Source organism: Podarcis pityusensis (assembly GCF_964106645.2).
Source record: "Podarcis pityusensis genome assembly, chromosome: 4".
Classification (NCBI taxonomy): domain Eukaryota; kingdom Metazoa; phylum Chordata; class Lepidosauria; order Squamata; family Lacertidae; genus Podarcis; species Podarcis pityusensis.
The window spans coordinates 103,585,586-103,608,849 of record NC_138027.1 but is presented as its reverse complement, the minus strand read 5'-3'; positions in this window follow the sequence as shown (position 1 = coordinate 103,608,849).

Here is a 23,264-nt window from a genome sequence, read left to right as displayed (position 1 = left end):
CTCACCACACTCCTGAATGTGAACAGCTACTGAGGATTGGAAGAGATTGCATCCAATTTGCCCCTCAGCTGCTTGCTCCCATTTGCCTGATACCAATTAATGTGAGGGGAGAAGGAGGACAGCTTCTGTTGCTGTTTGCACTGAGGAAGAGTGGCTTGAAAGATGAGTTGTAGTGGTGGACTCTGGGCTTCCAAATTTCAGCGGTGTGACACCCCAATTTGTCATCCTGCTCTCGCCTTCCATTCTACACCATTGCTGTGGCGTCTCCTGCAGCTCCCTCTCAGCTCAGCAGCCAGTGTGGGTGAACAGGTTGCACTCCCCTCAACCTTCCTCTGAGGAGTTGTCAGGACCCTCCTTTTTTGAGGGCAGAAAAAGCTGAGGGGAATAAAATGGATCACAAAGAGTCTTAAGTGATCTTCAGGGGCACTTCACTACCTGTGGTGAGCCAGGTGGTAAATGGAGGGTGGGCCTTCTTGGTTGTGACGCCCCCACTTAGGTAACATTATTCTAGGTAAGCATACCTGGCTCTGACTTGGATGTCTTTTGGCACCAGGTAAATGCCCCCTCCTTCAGCTTTTACTTTTAAATTTTAATCTGTGGTGCAACTGTTTTTGACCTGGTTTTGTCTGTCATCTTATTGACTGAATCAAATAATCATAGAGTTGGAAGGGACCCAAGGTTCAGAAAGTCCACCCCCCTGCAATGCAGGAATCTCAGCTAAAGCATCCCTGACAGATGCCATCCAACCTCTGCTTAAGAACCCCCAGGAAATGAGAGTCCACCACCTTCTGAGGGACTGTCGTTGCTTACTTTTAATCTACCATTGCTTTTTTTAGTTTGATTTTTGTGAAGTATTTTTAAATAGCTTTAGGGAGGGGTGCAAATTCATTACAGTCATACCCCATGTTATGTTTGCTTCATGATACGTTCTTTTCAGGTTGCATCCCACGGCAACCTGGAATTACCGGAAAGGGTTACTTCTGGGTTTTGCCACTCGTGCATGCGCAAAAGCACAATTTAGCGCTTCTGCGCATGCGAACAAGAGCCAAATCGCACTGTGCACCTGCGCAGATATGGTGCTTCAGATTGCGGGCTTTTCATGTTGCAAATGGGCCTCCAGAATGGATCCCGTTCGCAGCCAGAGGTACCACTGTATTATGTAAGCAAATAAATAAATACCATATTTTTTGCTCTATAAGACTCACTTTTCCCTCCTAAAAAGTAAGGGGAAATGTGTGTGCGTCTTATGGAGCGAATGCAGGCTGTGCAGCTATCACAGAAGCCAGAACAGCAAGAGAGATTGCTGCTTTCGCTGCTCAGCGATCCCTCTTGCTGTTCTGGCTTCTGAGATTCAGAATGTTTTTTTTTTCTTGTTTTCCTCCTCAAAAACTAGGTGCGTCTTGTTGTCTGGTGCATCTTATAGAGCGAAAAATACGGTACATAAATGCATAAAATCCTTAATGTGTAGAAGTTGACTCCCCTCTGTGAGAAGCATACCTGGAAAGGGCAACACCTCATGAAACCACCTTTCCAATGCCCAGGTCATGTGTAATGGAGCCCCTTGTATGACCTTCCAGCACCTCAGAGGAGACACTGTGAGGAACCCAAAGAGGCTCTCTACATGTGTAAGGTGCCTGTCAATGGAGCACAGGCTCTCTGAAGCATCAAAGTAGGAGGGAGATGTTTTGCATCAGATGGTCAGAAGGCCCAGAAGGGTTCCACCAGGTCCCTTGCAGCTAGAGATTCTGAAGCTGCCTGCTCATGCATACCTCTTTGGCAGGCTGCCTGCTTCCTGTTTCTTCTCCAAAACACCAACCCAGAACAACATGCCTGCATTGTGCAATTGTGGTGGCCCTTTTTCAGTGCAAGAATGACAGCTTCAGCAAGTCTGCTATTCTGTATCATTGCCTTGGTAGAGGACTACCAAAATGGGTGAAAAGTTTTATCAGATTATTCCCCTCCAATAAATGCCAAGGAATTGAAATGTTGCTTCAAACACATAGAAAATGCATCATGCCTGCATGTATTATTTCTCTCCTGGGACCTTTGCCACAGTGTATTTGCATTTTCTCCCCCCCCCCCCCTGCTCACAACGTTTCTTCTTATGCTCTTCTTAAAGCTATTACACTTGGTGTTGCAAAGAAAGGAGGCGATCTGAATTCCCAATATTCCCGGACAGAATAAAGAAGCAAACACATTGGCACAAAGCTTCTTTGAGCTGCTTAATTTACTTTTCAACAAAAGGGGAAGATGACATTGAGCACTTCGCAAAGAACACACTCACACATAAAATCGGGTGATAATTCAATCATTATGAGGGGGGAAAGTCCAGTAAAGGTAGGCTTATTCATAACAGACTCTGAAACTAGAATTCACTGTGTAAGTAACTTTTAAAAACAAAGCTGGACTTTTTTAAAAAAAAAAACAGGCACCCTTTATTCCCATTATCTTGGATTCTGCTTCTCAATTTCTTCAGCAGCCCAGAGTGCAAATGTTATGGAATCTTTCAGAGGCGGAGGGACCTTATAAGGGATCTTAGCCTGGAAAAGAGGAGACTGAGAGGAGATATAATATCCATCTTCAAATATCTCAAGGGCTGAACCATGGAAGACGGAGCAAGCTTGTTTTCTCCTGCTCTGGAGGGTAGCATTCAAACCAGTGGCTTCAAGTTACAAGAAAGGAGATTCCAACGAAACATCTGAAAGAACTTTCTGACAGTAAGAGCCTTTCGACAGTGGAACAGTCTGCCTCGGGAGATTGTGGACTCTCCTTGCTTGGAGGCTTTTTAGCAGAGGTTGGGTGGCCGTCTGTCTTGGATGCTTTAGCTGAGATTCCTGCTTTGCAAGGGGTTGGGCTAGGTGGGGGTCCTTTCCAACTCTACAGTTCTATGATTCATTCAAGCCTGTCCACCTTGGGACGCACCAAGCTGGTTGCAGTCCAGCAGTTGTTTATGCAGGGGTGGCTCATGAACTGCAGGGGTATGGGACCAGTTTCAGCCAGTGGGCCAGATCTGATTTTGACCAGCCCCTCTATACACCATGTTTTGTCAGTCCCATGACGTCGTAGGACATCTGGTGAATCCAAGCCCAGGTGAAGAACCATGATTTGCATTCTGTGCCAAATTTAAGCAAAGCCAACCAGCTTGCGTTTCGCACTGTTGAAATTTGGCACCAAATGCAAGCTGCAGTGCTGGGGCAGATCAGTTCAGGAATGCTGCACTCAGTAAAGGCTCCTGATTGCTCTGTTTACAAGCCCGCTTTGCTTTTGTTGCTGAATGCTAGTCACACTGCTTTAGGCAGATTTGGATTGACCCAGGAGCTCCATTCGGCTGATCCTGAGTGGACCTTACTCCAGCAGTGTGTCTTCCATTTGATGCTAAATTTGTGTTGTTGTTGTTTAGTCGTTTAGTCGTGTCCGACTCTTCGTGACCCCATGGACCAGAGCACGCCAGGCACTCCTGTCTTCCACTGCCTCCCGCAGTTTGGTCAAAGCTTCACCAAATGCATTCTATAGCCTTTGATTTTACAGCTCTGCAGTCAGATCCTCAAAGGCCTTATATTCTTGGGAATTGTCAGTGTTATTACAGATTTCAGAATCCAGTTAGCTACTTGTATGTCAGCAGGATTGGAAGGTAGGATATGTGGGGAACAGGACGCCTGAGTGACTCACATGTCCTTTCTCACTTTTCATTCTCTCCTATCTTCTGGTGATTAATTGTTAAAGTACCTAAAGGGCTATGCACATTGCAGAATTAAATGCTCAAGATGAAACCTGCCCACAGATCTCCATTTCAAGATAAATGTACAAGGAGAGGGAATTGAAGAGGGCAGGCAGGGCTGGCAGATTGGCTCCTTCAACTCTCTCTGAAGCCCACTTTACACACAGCAGATAAGGTCATCACACTGTCCCTGGACTAGACCACAAGAGGAAGGAGATGAATCACTGAATGCTCCATCATATGTAAAAACCTCTTCCTGTACACAGAAAATCAGGTGAAAGAAAGAAGCCACCTTAGTCATCTCCATTATATGCCAGTTTTGTATGTGCAGCTATTACCACTGCCAAAATCACGGGGACACATTCCACCAAACAATCCCCAAATAGCACCTTTCCTGGAATGGACAGCAAAGGTTATCAATTTAAACCCCATCAGACTGAGGAACTGTAATACTCTGGCCTACCTTAAAGAAGCAAAACACTACACAACTGCTGTTTCAAAGCCTGCCAAATGAATGGTCCGTTTTCACACAATAAGAATGCTTCATGTGCTTTGAGGATGTTACATTGCTCTTAAAATTGATTTTAAGGAAATGTGCTAGGATATCTACATTAAAGCAGACAGCTTTGATTCATCATGCAAACTCAGCATCTCCTCCTCTGACATAACAGAGGTTACTGGATTTAAATAAATGTCATCCTGACAAGCTTATTGCTGGCTAACGCTGACCCAGAAAGCATGAAATAAGTGTTTGATATAATTTCCCTATTGAAAATCAATAATTTGTTCACTTATTGTGGGCACAGTATGCAACATGAAAAAATGGCATAAAATTTGCATTACATTTTCTTCAAGGTCTCTTTAAGGAGCCACAAACAGCGTCTGCCAACCACTTCCTCTCCTAGATCTTTCATGAAAGTCTTGAAAGGCTTAAGCCTTTTAAAACCATCTGCATAACATTTTGCATTTGTCATTAGTGTGACTGTGGAGGGGAAGGCGCATTAAGGACAATGATACTGGGTGAGAAAGTAAGCAAATAGGAGTTCTGTAGCTGGAGAGATTAAACTGTAATTGCAACGTTTATCTTTTCATTCTTGAATACAGTGTTTGGATCCTTTCTAATATTCTACAAAGGGGTTATATAGGATTATTGTCAGCTTTTGAAAGGTCCATTTAAGTCCTGAAATTAAGAAGAAGCTGGGAGGCCACCAGCAAAAGCCCCCATTTTCTTTTTGTGTTTGAATTGTGGGATTAGGGCTAACCTTTCTGCATGCCGGCTGATATTTTTAATGGCAACACTATAAATTTTATACCGTCTAATCTCATTTGGAAGGATTTAATTGAAAAGTTCATATTCCAGCCTGCCTAGAAGGCTTTTCACTAAAACAAAACTGTATAAATGATGCTGCTGCCCAGTTTTGAGTCAGGTTGTCAGTCTATCTAGCTGTGTACCATCTACTCAGGCTGTGTGTCTTCTAATTTATTCTTCACCAGTGAGCTCCGACTGCTGGTTTCGAAAGTGGTGTGCATATGACATTAACCACAACTCACATCTACCCTGCCATTTCTTGTGAAATACTGGATTTTGAGGTGTTTTCCCTCAAAACCAGCTTCAGTCTGAATCAAGAAAAAGAATGACCTGGCTGTGTTCTCAGCCAGCAATGTGTATACTATCTGTACAAAGGACTTTGAGCATGCACAGGTATGTTGTCTTTCTGCATGAAAGGAAGTTCTGAATATTTAAAAGAAGTAGCTTAGCCTTCTCCTGTGCTAGTTTTGCTGCTCTACAGATTTATGTGATGGAAATTCCCTTGGTAAAATAAGAACATGCAGTGTTTTCCCCTCCCCCCATGAGGAATAATTTAAACATCCGGTATCTCACTTACAGTCCAAAGTGGGGTAATCCCAGGAAGGCTGTACTACACATTTCTGAATATATAGAGATGAGACCGCTGTGATTATGCTTCTTCAGGAGAGATGCACAAACCCCTAATGCGTTGAATTTTTATGAGCACTCAATTTAGGGACTGAAAAAAAGCTTGAGCCTTGTGCAAGTACCTGCTTTTAATGTTCACTAAAAGCTTAAAGGCACCTATAGAGCACCTGCCTCCATCACTCCTGCTACCATCTGCCCTGCACTCCCAGGGGCCCAGGAACTTACTTGCAGTAGCTGGAAAAGTGCTGGGGACAACTGAAGGTGTCTTCTCCCTCTAAATGTCCATATTTGACTCCTTTAAAAGGTAAAGGGACCCCTGACCATTAGCTCCAGTCGTGGCCGACTCTGGGGTCGCGGCGCTCATCTCACTTTACTGGCCAAGGGAGCCAGCATACAGCTTCCGGGTCATGTGGCCAGCATGACTAAGCCACTTCTGGCGAAGCAGAGCAGCGCATGGAAACGCCGTTTACCTTCCCGCTGGAGCGGTACCTATTTATCTACTTGCACTTTGATGTGTTTTCGAACTGCTAGGTTGGCAGGAGCAGGGACCAAGCAATGGGAGCTCAAGAAGAAGAGTGGGATTAGTCGAGCCTCTCTTTGCTCAAGGTTATAGCTCTGGCAAGGAAACATCTTCAGGCTCACCTGAAACTTATTTGTATTAGCAGACTGGATATCAATATGGGGCAAGTATGAAGAAGACATACATTTGTACATAGACAGTATTATTGTGGAGAAAAGCAGGCGTAGCATAGCAGGAGGACAATATGATGCATTTTGACAGTGAATAAGCAGTATGACCCACTTGCTATCTGCAAAGAAGAGAATAAACAAAAAATGAATGTGAAGGTAAATATCCTATGAAAATTCAGAAGAAAGAACTGCCCAAAGACTAAAAGGTGGGGAAAGAACAGCAATGTACACTTCCTCGTGGCTACATTATCCTTTTCGTTAGTAAAAATATCCCTGCATTATAAAACCAGCATAACTGGGAGATGGTTTAACCTACATTCAGGAAGACATCTGGAAACAAGGTACATATCCATTTTCTGGAATAGTCCAGAATCTTACCAGCTCTGTATCCCACTCTAATCTCCTCCAGGTGTAGACTGGATCTTAAAAGAATATTCTAGAAGTGCAGCCACCTGTTTATAACTCCATTCATCCTGGCAAATCTTGCATTTGGACTCACTTTTGCGATGGGGTGAGCTCCTGTTGCTCGGTACCTGCTCTGGCCAACCTAGCAGTTCGAAAGCACGTCAAAGTGCAAGTAGATAAATAGGTACCGCTCCGGCAGGAAGGTAAACGGCATTTCCGTGCGCTGCTCTGGTTCGCCTGACGCGGCTTAGTCATGCTGGCCACATGACCTGGAAGCTGTACACTGGCTCCCTCGGCCAATAAAGTGAGATGAGTGCCGCAACCCCAGAGTTGTCTGCGACTGGACCTAATGTTCAGGGGTCCCTTTACCTTTCCTTTTGCATGTGGACTACCTTTTCTTGGTCATTCTGCATCCAAAGTGGTTTGGGGATGTAACTCGCTGCTTCAGACATTTCACAGGAGGCTTGAACAGATATACTTATGCTTTTATGTGTCTGGTAATGCCTGAAGTGTGGGTAGCCTAACTTTAGATATCATAAAATTAAAGGCATCAATTTCAAGCATCCATTAAACACCTCTAAAGAAAAAAGAAAAAAGACAAACTCTGCAATGCTGGTTATGCATGGGCTAGCCTTCCCAGAAGCAAGAGTGCAGTCCCTAAATGTGTGGAACAGTTAGGGATAGAATAAGAAGTCTTAACTCTGTCATTCCTGGCTTTTGATGGATTACTTTACACAGCTTTTGTGTTTAAGTAGGATTATAGCACATATGGTCAATAAGATCACACGAGTCTTTTCAGGCCTCCGTAATACCTACAGGTGCCATGAAATGAGTTCAGGAATGGAGAGGAAAGCTGCAGACCTGTGTTTTGTGGCTTTTGTGAGGGTAAATCAAAACCTGCTCCATTTCTTAACAATGTCCTTCCCATTATGTTTGACACTGACAGAAGAAAGTAAAGGGTAAAAACAGAGAGAGAGACTCATGAAAATATCAAAGGTTTTCTTGACAGGGACCTGACTTGATCTTGTTTGAATAGCAGACGTCTTTCCATTTGCCATGATGGCCATGAGCCACAACACACAGCCATTAAGAACTTTGTCACAGCACACAGATATGGGAGAGATTTGTGAAACTTTTCCTGTTATTCATGATGAGACCTTGTTCATTCACTCAGAAAAGCAGATAGCCATTTTTTTTGCAAGGCAGAATGTTCTGATCTGTTTCTTTGTAGATTCTTGCAGTAATATACTTTGTTTTCTTAAGATGAGAGATCTTTTACATTTTCATTTGTTTTTAAACATAAGCATATTTTTACATCCCACTGAAAACATTTGTTAAATATTGTTCTTGATGGGGTGGGAAAAAGTGGCTTAATTGCCACTGGTTCTCTGTGAATGTTTCTACCTACATGCTATTGTCTGTCTGGTCCCCATTATAAATCCAGCTGACTTATTAGTGCACATCTAGTTCTTGACTCAAAGCAAACTGTTCAGAAACCCACAGCTGGGTCAATTCTACAATCATAGAATTGTAGATCTGGAAGGGACCCCAAGGGCCATCTAGTCCAACCCCCTGCAATACAGAAATCTCAACTAACGCATCCATGGCAGATGGCAATCTGTCAAGGCAGCTGCAAATCTGTAATATTCACCCATAAATAAAAGACAGACATAACAGCATCCTTAATTAGGATATCTGCCATTTAATTTCATGGAGCCATTTCAGCAAAGCCATTAGATTATAAGGACTAGCTTAATGAGTAGTAATGTTGGTGGATGGCCCCCATTTAAAACATGGTGACTTCCACCACGGACTTGGCCTGGACACTTAGCTTGAGTGAAGAGACTAGCTGCATAGTCTTGAACCCTTTCTATACATGTTATTATAATAAATAGAGATGGGTTGATTCTTCATCCTGCCAGCCACTACTCAGAGGCCCTGTGTAAGTCTACTTCTGAGATTATTTGCAAACCACCTATCCACTTTTTTCAGATCACACCAAAGGCCCATCTAGAGAAATACCATTACTTCTACAAGAAAGGGATAATGTTCTGTGTACATTGCCATTCCCATATCGCATATTGAAAGTTATGAAGAAAAACAGAATTTGAGATTTGGTGGAAATCATATCTTCTGTGTCCTGTATACCTGAAGGAGCGTCTCCACCCCCATCATTCAGCCCGGACACTGAGATCCAGCACCGAGGGCCTTCTGGCGGTTCCCTCATTGCGAGAAGTGAGGCTACAGGGAACCAGACAGAGGGCCTTCTCGGTAGTGGCGCCCACCCTGTGGAACGCCCTCCCTTTAGATGTCAAAGAGATAAACAACTACCTGACATTCAGAAGACAGCCCTGTTCAGGGAAGTTTTTAATATGTAATGCTGTATTGTTTTTAACACTTGATTGGGAGCCGCCCAGAGTGGCTGGGGAGACTCAGCCAGATGGGCGGGGTATAAATAATAAATTATTATTATATTATTATTATTCTGGCATGAAGTCAAAGTTGTAAAATCTAGGCAGCAAAATAACAGTTTGGGCATCTTTAGTTAATCCAATATATCCTTGACCAAACTCGAGGTTAACAGGAAAGAAGGTACCAGACAGTAGATGGTGTCTCACAATTCAGAGAGCAGTGGAGACATTCTGCACTTGTATGTCTCCATCATTGCTATTTCCAGTGTCAGACTCAGGTCAGTGCCTGTGAGCCTTTTGAGAACATAGGTGTGCCTAAAGAAAAATCTGAAGCAAGGTTGGGGCTTCTTTTTTGATGAGCTCTTGAGCCACATTCCTAGTGGATTCCCTGATGAACTGTTTAGATATGTGTTTAGTTGAGAAATGATTTTCAGGCTGCAATCTTGTGCCCCCACCACCTGGAAGGCACCCCAGGGGGCCAAAGGGTGTGTCTTGCTCTGGAAAGAGAAAGAGAGAGTCAGTCTTGGCGCCCCTACCATCTGCCATGGAAACTTCTCTGGCCATTTTACCTTACTGCCATCAGAGCTCTAGCTTTGATAGAATCATGCCAGGGCAGATTAGGAGAAACCAGATGATTCACAGCATTCCCATTCCCCTGATACATCCCCAAAATGCACGCCAGCACTGAAGACTTGGAAGCAGTGGAAGGGAAATTGTTTTTGCTTTGATTTTATGCAAGTCCCTCCTTCCTACCCTGCTGCCTTGGCAGGAGCTGGGTAGTTCATTTATCGTACATACTCGAGTATAAGCCGACTTTTTCAGCACATTTTTTTATGCTGAAAAAGCCCCCCTCGTCTTATACTCGAGTGAGGCGGGCGGCGGTGGTGGAGGGACGAGCGGCCCAAAAGCAGCCCTTTTGGGCTGCTCCTTCTGCCTTCGCTACCGCCGCCACCAGGTCTGTGGTGTGGTGAACCAGCTTATACTCGAGTCAATAAGTTTTCCCAGTTTTTTGTGCTAAAATTAGGTGCCTCGGCTTATATTCGGATTGGCTTATGCTCGAGTATATACGGTACTTTCTCCCCATTTTAGGGGGCATTTCTCTGCCCACATTATCAACAGCATTGCCAGCTCTCAAGTTCCAAGGTGGTCATTGTGCACTGGAGTTTGGCGTAAAGACAGCCTGTTGTATCACTGCAGTGCTGAAGGCCAATGTCAAGTTTTTATTTTGAACTCAATTCTGAAACGCTGCACATTTATCAATGGCAGAGGAGCCATTTTCAGAGGAAGAGTTGGCAGTATTAAATAAAAGTTAAATTCCTGCTTCAGCTGTAGGTGATTTCTTGTGTCTGGACTCCAGTGAAAGTCTGTAGAGAAAGAACTAATTTGTCACAGAGCTGAAAGGAAGTTGCATTCACCTCACCCTGTCAAGCAAGCTGATTTTTGAATAGGTTGCCATATAATGAGTTCCACATATCAGATGTTAGAACTTGCCTCTGGAGTGAAATCACATTGTGTTTTGTTTTTTATAATTTTCATTTTGCCCAGAAAGAATTTCTAGAGTGCAAGGCTTTATTTATTGTAGCATCTCACAAAAAGCCACCTTTTTATGCCTTCTGTTCTATTGCGATTAATAGTTTACTTCTTGCATTTCCCTTAGATGCTCCAAGCCATAGTCATGGCAACCCCTTTAACAATTCCCTCACACATTCCCCAGCGTTACATGCATATTTGTGTTTGATCAGTTTCCCTGATGGGGAGTCAGTGGGTACAGTGTGTAGGTGTACCTTCTCTTTAGATTGCACTGTCATTTCTCGATTCACTCCTTTTGGGGGCGTGAAAACTCCTGCCTGCCTGGAAGACTGATTTGGACTCGAGAGAAAGGAAAATTGTTCAGACTGCAAACTTGGGAATTCACTCAAATGAAAAGAATATAAAAGAATATAAAATATAGGAGTTCTCCTTCTTTGGGCTTTTTATTAATACTTGTTCTGCCACCTGAGTATTATGGCTGATCTAATTGGCCAAACCACTGCTCTGGTTTCTTTCTTCAGTTCATGGCTTTATCTTGACACTGGAAGCAAATCAATATAGATGACCCTCAGAGCTGGGACTCCTAGAAGGAAAGGCAGAAATCTGGAGGAGAAAGTTAATTATTGAAAGAGGAGGAAGATTCTTTCTATCAAAAACCTACCGTAGCCGCTCAACTTACAAGCAATTTCTCTTTTCTGAAGCAGACAGGAGAATCCTTCCAAGGATCCACTGTGGCATAATAATAGCAATGAAGGCACAGAACGATAACGCTGGCAATTCGGAATGGAAGAAGTGTTGAAATAATTTAAATCTTTTCTCATATTTTAAGTGGTGATCGTTAAATATCAAAGCACATGTGCGTGTACTTTTAAAATGTGTCATAGTTTGGACAGAAAAGGAGGTAATGCTCTGTATAAATTTCAGGCACAGTAGCCTTCATTTATTTTCAAACAGGCAGCTACTGAACACTGATATAAAAATTCCTTGATTTAAGTGAAAGTGAGCCTTGTTTAAATGAGTGGGGACTATAATGTGTTTAGGACTGGAAGGTTTCCCCCCCCCCCTTTAAAATGGATGAGTATAACTCACAATGATCAGCTTCTTTCTGTACCCTATTCTGACTATCTTGAATTCAGACTACTTCTACCTACTTCTATGGACTGGTTGTTTTGAACATTGTGAGCACAGAAGGAGGAGACAATGACAATATAACAACTGTCTGATGTTGTTATATGGAACAGATTTTGCAGATATTAATATTGCACAGCTTGAAGCAATAGGGTGCATAAAAACTGACTCCTCTTGCAATAAAAATTGTCCAGACCCATAAATATGATTCAAAATCTTTACTTACAAAATTTGCTTAAAAACAGAAGATAAAACAAAAAATGTTACTTCCAAACGTCATGCGTATGTCCAGCACAGGTTTCATCATCTTAGAAAATTGAAATAACTTCAAACAGACCTAAAACCAGGTATGTGTTTCTCTCTACACAGTCTTCATTAGCTTCTCTTCAGGAGAGACCTCATGGGCACATCCTTTGTTCTCTGTGGCTTTCAGAGAAAAACCCAAAGACCAACTCCCTAAAATGGCAATTTGCAATTGAATACCTCTCATGGGTGGCGCTGTGGGTTAAACTACAGAGCCTAGGGCTTGCCGATCAGAAGGTCGCGGTTCGAATCCCCGCGATGGGGTGAGCTCCCATTGTTCAGTCCCTGCTCCTGCCAACCTAGCAGTTCGAAAGCACGTCAAAGTGCAAGTAGATAAATAGGTACCACTCTGGCGGGAAGGTAAACGGCGTTTCCGTGCACTGCTCTGGTTTGCCAGAAGCGGCTTAGTCATGCTGGCCACATGACCCGGAAGCTGTACGCCGGCTCCCTCAGCCAGTAAAGCAAGATGAGCACTGCGACCTCAGAGTTGGCCGTGACTGGACCTAATGGTCAGGGGTCCCTTTACCTTTACCTCTCACACATGCATGAGAGTCAGCAGAGAATATCAACAGTTAATTAACACTCCATCTAGCTGCTCAGAGAGCTCTTCTTAGCCTCTCTGTAGCTCAATGGAATTTTCAAGTTAAGCTTCAGCAATGGACAGACAGGCATTTTCCATTTCAGTTGTCCAATAGATCATTATGCTTGACAGCAGATGCAGCGGCTGTCCCACCTAAATCTCTCCAGTAATGTTGAAGACAGTTGTGTAGTGTTTTTCCAGTAGCCAAAGGGAAAGAGGCTGCTCCCACATAACCTGGGGTTCAGTTGTTACTGGAGCAGGACAGAAAGCACACACTGTTGTGACTTTCAGGCCACTAGGGTGGCATCAGAAGAAGCTCTAGAGCTGGCAGAATATTAGCAGTCTAAGCAGGATATCGATGTTTCCTCAAGCAGCCAATTTTGGAACCTGAAATGTCAATAACCTCCACCCATACATAACACACCAGGCTTCACTCTGGCTCCATCACTCTGGCTTGATCCCTCATACTAGTATGTTCTCTAACTTAGCTGATTCTCCTCTCCGCTCTATTCCTCTACTTCATCATATTTTGAAATCTAATGCTCGTACCCCTAGGAGAGTCACCTATTCTCAACTCTAGTTGGAAAAATGGGCACTAATACTCTCCCTGCCCTGGTAAAGTTTGTATCACTTATGTCACTTCCATAGATTATATGGGTGAGCTCCAATTAAGCAATGTGCTCCCCCCCCCAAAAAAAGAAAAGAAAACAAGAAAAAAAGAAAATGCCAATTGGGGTGAACTGACTGATTTAATTACACAATAAAACAGGGTGTATTTTAAAAATAAGGTTTGAATTGCATACATTAGGACCGAAGGGACAAAACTCAGTGTGCATACCTTGCCTTCCAAGATGTTCGAAACAACAAATGATGTATGTCATTTGATGAAGAGATGAGGGCAATACTTTTGTTAACTCTTTTCAAATGCAAATTACCTGGATTTACCCACTATAGCATGATTCAAGAGCCAGAAGCAAAACCATGCAGGAGTATTCTTTTCCTAGCACACATTTTATATTCCGTCTTTCATGTTATCGTAATATTGGTAAAGATAATAATACTAGGGAAGTATTTTATGTAAATGGTGAAAATTAATCCTTACTTGTCATAAATTAAGTTATTTATTTAAGACATTTACATAGCATTTAATTATGCACATTTCTAAGTGGTGAGCATAAAAACAACCTCCAGAAAATGGGGTAATGTAACAATAACAATTTACCGTAAAACCAAACACCACTTTAAAATGCCTGCAGGAACAAGATGGTCTTAATCATGTGCCTGAAGGTTAGCAAGGAAGGGGCCTGAATGTGCAGCTCCTATTAGTTAGGAGCCATGACTGGGTTATGTGGGATCAGGCAGTCCTAAAGATAGCCTGTTCCTTAAGACTACGGTTCTCCTTTCCACCCTTCATTCAAGTACCCCTCCTTTTTATTCACAATGATTACTTGTAGCCTCAGTCAACCTAATCTTGACTGTTGTTGGTTTTTGAAGAATTGTATAAAGTACCTGAGACTTCACCACAGAGCCAGTGTGGTGTAGTGTTAAGAGCGGTAGTCTCGTAATCTGGGGAACCGGGTTTGCGTCTCCGCTCCTCCACACACAGCTGCTGGGTGACCTTGGGCCAGTCACACTTCTCTGAAGCCTCTCAGCCCCACTCACCTCACAGAGTGTTTGTTGTGGGGGAGGAAGGGAAAGGAGAATGTTAGCTGCTTTGAGACTCCTTAGGGTAGTGATAAAGCGGGATATCAAATCCAAACTCCTCCACTTCATCAAACCAGAAGCTGCTTACTACAGGCATGAATTACATTTATGGAATTGCCTCACAGCAATTTCTCTTTTGATTTTGTTTTATTTTAGGAAAGAAAACACATCCATTTTTTGTTGATTTTAAAGGACAATTAATTAATGCTCTGCTTGATCATCCCTCTAAGTCAGCTTTCTTCTGCAGCTTCTCAAAGCCTCTGGGAGTTCAGAAGCAGAAGACTAGGCCAACAGACCTCCCTGTTGCCAGTCACCAGTGCTAAATCTGAAGAATTCTGTCTCTGAAAAAGGGAGAGGTTGCATTTAGTTGTCATGACTAGAAGCTGTAGATGGACCATACCTCTATGGATGTGTACATTTTTTAAAAACAAAAAACAAATAAGCTGCTAGACGTGTTCCACTAGTGCCATGAGTTAAATACACATTGTCAGCCGCGCTCTGAAAAGTGTTATTTTTTTAAATTCCCACTGAGCTGTGCAACCTCCCTAGTGAACTCTAAGGAGACATGCCCGAGGCTTTGAGAAGAAAAGTTCCACAAGCCAATCCTGAGAGGACAGACCTCAGAAAAGAGCTGTGTATTCCCATAGCTAACAGGGCAGCTTCTTGAAGCATATTACTTTTGAATTAGCACAAAGACTGCATAAATCCTTTCCCTAAGGTTTTCCTTTAGTTCTGATCCTAAGGCCTTGAGGTGTGCCGCTTGGGAATGGCATGATTCTGCCAGACAGTTTCTCCACACAACACAACAGCAAATCTAGCAAGATTTCCCATCAAAACTGCCTAGATAAACCTTCTTTCTTTCCTTGGATTTTTCTTCTTTCTTTTTCATAACTTGCCTATGGGTTCCATCTTGCTGAGAAGAGAGGTTTGGGTAAGAAAGCTTGAGAGCCACAAAAAATCAGTACAGACCTAGCTGTTCAAGTATTTGCCAGTGCAATTATATATGTGTGACAAAGGAGGGCTTTGGGGAACATGGGGACATAATGGGAGAAGACGCAGCAGCTGACCCCCATGGCTGAGAAGCAGGCTGCTCAGGCTTTCACAACAGCAAGGTGGGATCTTGTTAGTGCTCAGGACAATATTTTAATCCACCGTTTCTGCAAAGGAGGGCTGCTCTTCTACTCATTACATGGCTAGAACGCAAGGGAGAGATGTGCTAAGAGGAAGGAGCGCTTGGCAAATCCACACCGTGATCAACTCCCACCCGGGAACCAATGTCCTCACTGTGGAAGGACACGTGGGACCAGAATTGGCCTCCACAGTCACTTACAGACTCATTGTTAAAACCGTGTTTATGGAAGACAATCGTACTCGGCTATGAGGGATCGCTGAAGAAGAAGAAGACATGGTTAGTGACAGAGGAAGGTAGCCAGCCAGCTGCAAAGGGAGCAGAAATAATAATGATAATAATTTATTATTTGTACCCCGCCCATCTGACTGGGTTTCCCCAGCCACTCTGGGCGGCTTCCATAGAAACCAAAAATACACTAAAATATCACACATTAAAAACTTCCCTGAACAGGGCTGCCTTAAGATGTCTTCTGAATGTCAGGTAGTTGTTTATCGCTTTGACATCTGATGGGAGGGCGTTCCACAGGGCGGGCGCCACTACCGAGAAGGCCCTCTGCCTGGTTCCCTGTAGCTTTGCTTCTTGCAATGAGGGAACCGCCAGAAGGCACTCGGCGCTGGACCTCAGCGTCCGGGCAGAACGATGGGGGTGGAAATGCTCCTTCAGGTATACTGGGCCGAGGCCGTTTAGGGCTTTAAAGGTCAACACCAGCACTTTGAATTGTGCTTGGAAACATACTGGGAGCCAATGTAGGTCTTTCAAGACCAGTGTTATGTGGTCTCGGCGGCCACCCCCAGTCACCAGTCTAGCTGCCACATTCTGGATTAGTTGTAGTTTCCGAGTCACCTTCAAAGGTAGCCCCACGTAGAGCGCATTGCAGTAGTCCAAGCGGGAGATAACTAGAGCATGCACCACTCTGGCGAGACAGTCCGCAGGCAGGTAGGGTCTCAGACTGCGTACCAGGTGGAGCTGGTAGACAGCTGCCCTGGACACAGAGTTAACCTGCGCCTCCATGGACAGCTGTGAGTCCAAAATGACTCCCAGGCTGCGCACCTGGTCCCTCAGGGGCACAGTTACCCTATTCAGGACCAGGGAGTCCTCCACACCAGCCCACCCCCTGTCCCCTAAAAACAGTACTTCTGTCTTGTCAGGATTCAACTTCAATCCATTAGCTGCCATCCATCCTCCATCCGCCTCCAGGCACTCACACAGGACCTTCACTGGTTCTGATTTGAAAGAGAGGTAGAGCTGGGTATCATCTGCATGTTGATGGACACCCAGTCCAAACCCCCTGATGATCTCTCCCAGCAGCTTCATATAGATGTTAAAAAGCATGGGGGAGAGGACGGAACCCTGAGGGACCTCACAAGTGAGGGCCCAGGGGTCTGAACACTCATCCCCCACCACCACTTTCTGAACACGGCCCAGGAGGAAGGAGCGAAACCACTATATAACAGTGCCCTCAGCTCCCAGCCCCTCTAGACGGTCCAGAAGGATGTTATGGTCGATTGTATCAAAGGCCGCTGAGAGATCCAGCAGAACTAGGAAACAACTCTCACCTTTGTCCCTAGCTCGCCGGAGATCATCAACCAGTGCGACCAAGGCAGTTTCAGTCCCATGATGAGGCCTGAAGGGATCCAAATGGTCCGCATCCTCCAGGCGTGCCTGGAGTTGTTCAGCAACCACTCGCTCAATCACCTTGCCCAAGAATGGTAGATTTGCAACTGGGCGATAGTTGGCCATACTGGCCGGGTCTAAAGAAAGGAAAAGAGTCATCACAGGATAAGTCCTCTGTGGTGTTTGAATAGAAAGGATGGTGGGTTTAATGTCCCTGACATCTCACAGGGCTTGAGGAAGGGAGAACCTAAGAAAGGTTTGGATACCAGCACCATGGTTTCTATCTTTTGACACCATCAGTTAGTCTAACTTTTGTCACTAGGCCAAGTCCAGCTGCTTGCCTCCACTGTTGCTCTTTCTGCAGAATGGTAGCGCAATATGGTATTCTTCCTTGAATTAAGGTGATAAGTCAATTTTAATTTTAACTTGTTTAGCTTTTAACTTGTTTTTAACTGTATATGGTTTTATTGTTTGGTTTCGTGTTTTTATGCAGTTGTAAAACTGCTGTTATATATATTTATGATAGAGTGGTATATAGTTTTTTTTAATAAAAGCATATTTTTTTTTAAATCATGCAAATCAGGGAAGGGCAGGCAAGTTCTCCCATTTTGCACATTTGCCTAGAACTTTCCCTAGCAGGCAAGGAAATATGTGCCCATTCACCAGGCATGCCATTCATGGTGTCCTCAGGACAATAGCACTCTCTGAGTGAATGATTGTTTCACAAGAAGGAGCTTGTGCATTTCAAATTGCTCAGCACCTGGGCTTGAAATCAGTCCATTGTTTAATGTTGTTGCTTTGTGACCCTGGCAATGAAGCTGCCAGCTTGAAGAGTGATTCTCAGAACCAGATAGCACCTAAAACCTGAAAACACACATTCTCCCCCTCCACAGAGGGTGGATTGGCTACAGCTTCCTCTGGCTCTGAAGCTTATCACTTTTTAATTTTATTTTCAGAAGGAGAGAAGGCTACATGGCTTTTTTGGGATGCAAAACTCATTTACTACCTGAGAACAAACTGTTAATGTTATGGATCTGCAATACACATATTAATTATATTCACAGAGCAGTTTCAAATTTGGAATGATCTTGAAATAAGGTGATGAAATATTACTTTAAAAAAAAAAAAAAAGACAGCAGAATGTGTCACACACCATCTTATACAGACATACAGATAGTTAAGCCTATTAATTGGCCAGATTAATATTTAGCATTTTATAGGATGAGTGAATAAGTTTTGTCTCATGTTTTCATGCTTCAGCTATAATGTGTGATGGACAAAGCTACACATGGTAGTTTTCCATATCTGGAGCTCTCACATCTCCCCAAGTGGGAGGTAAGCCAATTCGCCCTTGCTAGCATAAAAGTGGATGCACATATTATTCCTACTTCTTCTCTTCCTTGTAAAATTTGTCTGCATTTTGGCGTGAATTCTCCTAAGAAACATGCAATTTTGCCTCCGAGGGGCTTCTGGCGGTTTCCTCACTGCAAGAAGTGAAGTTGCAGGGAACCAGGCAGAGGACCTTCTTGGTGGTGGCACCCACCCTGTGGAACGTCAGATGTCAAGTAGATAAACAGATATATGACATTCAGAAGACATTTGAAAGCAGCCCTGTATAAGAAGGTTTGTAATGTTTGTTGTTTCATTATGTTTTTATATCTGTAGGAAGCTGAAACAACCCCGTCAGATGGGTAGGGTACTAATAAAATAGTAATAGTAGTAGTAGTAGTAATACACATTTTTGCAATGCATTCTCTCTTGATCTGGATCTGGCCCTGACCTTCCACTTCATCTTGACTTTACCGTTCCTATTACCAGAAGTTCCAGCTGTCCTAAGCTGTCAATTTCTGCTTTGGTTCTCCCTTTCCTGGTTCCAGGTGGTAGCAAAATCAAAAGTTGTTAAACCCAGGAAGGATTAGATCCCAGATAATTTGCATACTTTGCAGCTGAGGTATCCAGCTAATTCAGGCAAATTGTGAAATAAGTTTTTCCACATAAGCAGTCATGAAAGAGGCTGACCCTGAGCAGATAATTCAGGAATATTTTCTCTTCATATTTATTCTTTATTCTATTTAGGCATGTATATGAAGTAAAATAATCTCAAGATTACACCAATGTCTTGACTTAGAGTAATAATGTTGGCCTTTGCGACTTGCTTTGAAAACCAATGTAATTAAAGACATACTACATTATTGCATTATGGACAAATGAGATCACAGCACAAGATACCTTACTGCAATGTCTAAATAAGTTATATATTATTCAATTGTGTTAATATAATACTGTTTTTCAGTTGATATATGTTATCAGTATGTCCACTAGGAAGATCTGGACCATTTATCCAAAGGATCTATATTTACTTTATGTATTGTTAACATTTTATGTATTGTTAAGAAGAATACCTGACCATCTGCAGATCCATATATAGATCATAGACAACAGTGCTGCTTTGCAGGAAAGGATGGAGTTTTAATTACACTAGTCTGGGGGAAAATCCTACCAGTTCCTTTTTGACTCCAGATGCATCATTCCATTGTTCTTATGAAAGGTCAGCTCCAGGACATTCTACATCCTCAAGGAAGAACAAGAGTAGGAAGGTGGGAACATAGAGGATGTTTTCCGTGCATATCCAAAAGAGGCAATTAAAATTGCTCATGTTCTACAAACCAAACAGCAGAGTCTTGTTGAACCTTGAAGGCTATTGTGAACGATACTGCAACGGTATTTACTAGTATTTTTTTTAAATCTGTGTTTATTGAAGCCATGTTAGATATGGTCCTTCAAAGGCTAGTAATTTGTACCTGGTGCAGGGATAATGGAGTGTTGTGAAGATGGGATATTTATTGGGAAAGACTGACCGCCCCCGAAACATTAAAGGCTGCTTCACATAGCTATAGTGCCATGGTGAGGCAGAGGTGCTTGCTTGACATTGCTGGTGTTTACTGGGAGGTGAAGGGAGCAGTGGCAAGATTGGTGTGCTGTAAGCACACTGGAGGGAGCATCAGATTGGCAGCAGTGATGTGACTGACCACAGGCAAGTGCTGCCCCTCCCCACCCTCCACTACTGCATAAGCACGTGCTGAACATCCACATCAATTTCTCGACACTTGATTAGTTTAGATTGAATGACTTGCTGGTGAATGTGTGCTGACTCAGACTAGAGGACTGTGTTTGAGGTCACATGAGGGGATTTGAAAGTTTCAGCTGCTGTGTGTAGATGACTGTTTCATGCATGCAACTCAATGCTGATTTGCAGCCATCAGGTGGTGAATATGCATGTGTGAACCAGCCACAGGAGTATAACTGATGTGGACGGCATTTGTTCTTTTTGTTGTCAGAAGAGCTGAAATCTTAAATGAGGCACAGACAAAGGTAAAAATGAGAAAACTTTGTGCTTCAGAACCAGCATTCTTTTCTTTTCTTTTCTGTACTTTTCTTTTCTTGCAAGTCTCCTTCATGATATCAAAACATTTATGAGGCCAAGAGTAAGTCATTTTGACTTTCCCGTAATGAACATGGGAATATTTTGCTTGTAAATCACAGCGAAGGCTTTCTTAAAGCTTAGTGGCCACTTCTTTTTTTACCCCAAAGTATGACAGATAAGCATTGCAAGTCCTGGAGCTCGCATGTAAATTCCATCACCATGGATGTATTGCTCTTCCAGGTGACACAGCCTGTCAAGGAGAAAGCTGTTTACAATAGACTTGTCATACTCCAACCTTGCATGGTCAGAATAGAGAGCAGATATAAAAATAAATTCTTTACTCATTTATGAGAGCATTTGGTAAGCTGATGTGCCCTTTTGTTTCCCTTTCCAAAGAGTCACAGGCAGATTTGACAAAAGACAAAATATGATGCCACACAATTGCTTGCAAGCTCAAAAAGATCCTAAATTTAATAAGCAGTTTTCCATTCCAATGCTTTTACATTTGTTTCATCCTACATTCTGTTGTAACTGTTTGCAAACAAAAAATGCAACCCTTGACCTCAGGAAACTCACTGAAATTGTGCCTTATAGATGCTTCTTATTGCTCCTATTTTTAATTGCCTGTGGATGTTCTTTGGCTGTTGTTTTTTAAAGCTTGCACTGTTTTGTGTATTAATAAGAAACACTGTGGTTCCTCTCCTTATCTCTTCCATACTTTGGATATGAAAAGCCAGGTGTTTGTGTACGTAAGATTCCTGTTGTCATTGGAAATATATATATATAAGACTTCTGTGGCTGTCGGCAAAAACTGTAACTGTACACTTTTCAGTAGCAATATTTCCTGTTTGAGGAAAAAACGCAATTGCAGTGACACACCTTCCTGCATATAATGTGGTTGAGATTATGCACCTTGATGTAAAGCTTTGTGCTTAATATGTCAACCTTTATTTCAGAAACAGCTACAGCAAAAACTGTCACATTAGATCCTTCACAGAAGAAACAACTTCTCTCACGGTGCTCTGAATACCCATGATTTGCCTCTCCTGAAACAAAAAACTATGGGTTTTTTTTGCAAATAAGTGTACCAAACAGACAACAAGAAGTTTGCAAATATTATCACATCTGAGAAAGAAAAGCAGTGGCAGAGTGGCACATACAGTTTTAAAGTTCAAGTTAATTGTACAGGTGTTGTGTGGCATTGACTCAGATCTGCACTGATGGTCCCTGCTGCCCCGAGAACAATCCAGGCCTTATCCAAGAACTGGAAATCCTATTGTGACTGTTTGGACCAATTGCAATTGCTCTCAACCAGGATGTGGAATGTAGATATGGAATTATATCACTTTAGCATATTGATTATTGTAGACAATGCCTGTTGTGGCCTCGGGTGATTCAATGGAATTTGTTGCTATAGAAGGATCATTATAACAGCTGCTCATGAAGTTATATATATTTGTTAAAAGCACGCATGCACATAGCTATTTATATAGATCAAGTAATGATTATTGCCCAGGGCATAAAATATTCAACTTCAAATTATACAGGTGGGCTAAAATGGAGAGGAAGATTTTGTGAAAATCTTCCCAGGAATTTAAATTAGTTGTTGTAGTAGTTTGTTTAAAAATCTGATTATTAGCCCATTGGATCTGGTTTGGAAGTACTGCCTTCACTCAAAACACCCTTCATTGTTTCATATTGTCAAGATTTAGAAAGCATTTAACACTTTAAAAAATACTGTGCATTTATATCAAAAGTCTCACAATACAAAAGGGAAATCAAAGGCCTGGAAATGATGCCTTATGAGGAACGGCTAAGGGAGTTGGGCATGTTTAGCCTGGAGAAGAGGAGGTTAAGGGGTGATATGATAGCCATGTTCCAATATATAAAAGGATGTCACATAGAGGAGGGAGAAAGGTTGTTTTCTGCTGCTCCAGAGAAGCGGACACAGAGCAATGGATCCAAACTACAAGAAAGAAGATTCCACCTAAACATTAGGAAGAACTTCCTGACAGTAAGAGCTGTTTGACAGTGGAATTTGCTGCCAAGGAGTGTGGTGGAGTCTCCTTCTTTGGAGGTCTTTAAGCAGAGGCTTGACAACCATATGTCAGGAGTGCTCTGATGGTGTTTCCTGCTTGGCAGGGGGTTGGACTCGATGGCCCTTGTGGTCTCTTCCAACTCTATGATTCTATGATTCTAAGGGCAGAGAAAGGAAAGCAGGCACTGGAGCAGCTGCACTTTCTCTGTTCAATGGATGCAGCCAACCTAGAGCTTATCCACACTTCTTGTCCTGCAGCTCCCCCCCTGGGGAAACCGCTCTTTAGTTCTCAGCTGGAACAAACAGCAATTCGGGTTTTACCAGATTGCCATTTGTTCTGATCTATCTCTAAAGATTTGGGTGGAATCTACACACATATCCTTCCCTGCAGTTACTCCTTCTCTGGCTGATTGCCAGGGCTGGTTTGTTCTCTTCCTTGCCATGATGATCTTCCTGGGAGGAAGGGGGCAAGGACTGCTGGTGGCTGTTGGTGCCCAATTTGCTGGGAGAGGCCAGAATGTTCCTTCTTTAATCTCTGCACTGCCAGGGAAACTGGCAGTTAGAGCAGAGTGTTCTTTCTTGAAGGGAGGGGAGGAAAGCAAACTCCTCACAGTTTCTTCTTTGGCCGAGGGATGGGGTCAGGTTGGGCTT